The following is a 266-nucleotide window of genomic DNA, read 5'->3' as shown; positions in this document are numbered from 1 at the left end:
GACGCACACCTCGGTCCGGAGGTAGGACCGAAGGCGGGTCTTTGAAGACGACGTCTTGGGATTCCTTTACCAAATGATAGTACGGATTCAAGGGATTCCGTAAGATCGATGACCCACTTCGTGCGTTCAGCACTCTCTTGGTGTCCACCTGGACAGCTTCATCCAGAAGCGCTGACGAGTTTATCTCCTCGTCCGGTCGTACAATGACACTTTGGCCAAATCGCCTGCCTTCAAGGTACTGCCGAACTCTTCAAGGAACATCTCGC

The sequence above is a fragment of the Plasmopara halstedii genome, assembly GCF_900000015.1.
Source record: "Plasmopara halstedii genome assembly, contig: Scaffold_614, whole genome shotgun sequence".
Lineage (NCBI taxonomy): Eukaryota > Oomycota > Peronosporomycetes > Peronosporales > Peronosporaceae > Plasmopara > Plasmopara halstedii.
This window is presented reverse-complemented; position numbering follows the sequence as displayed.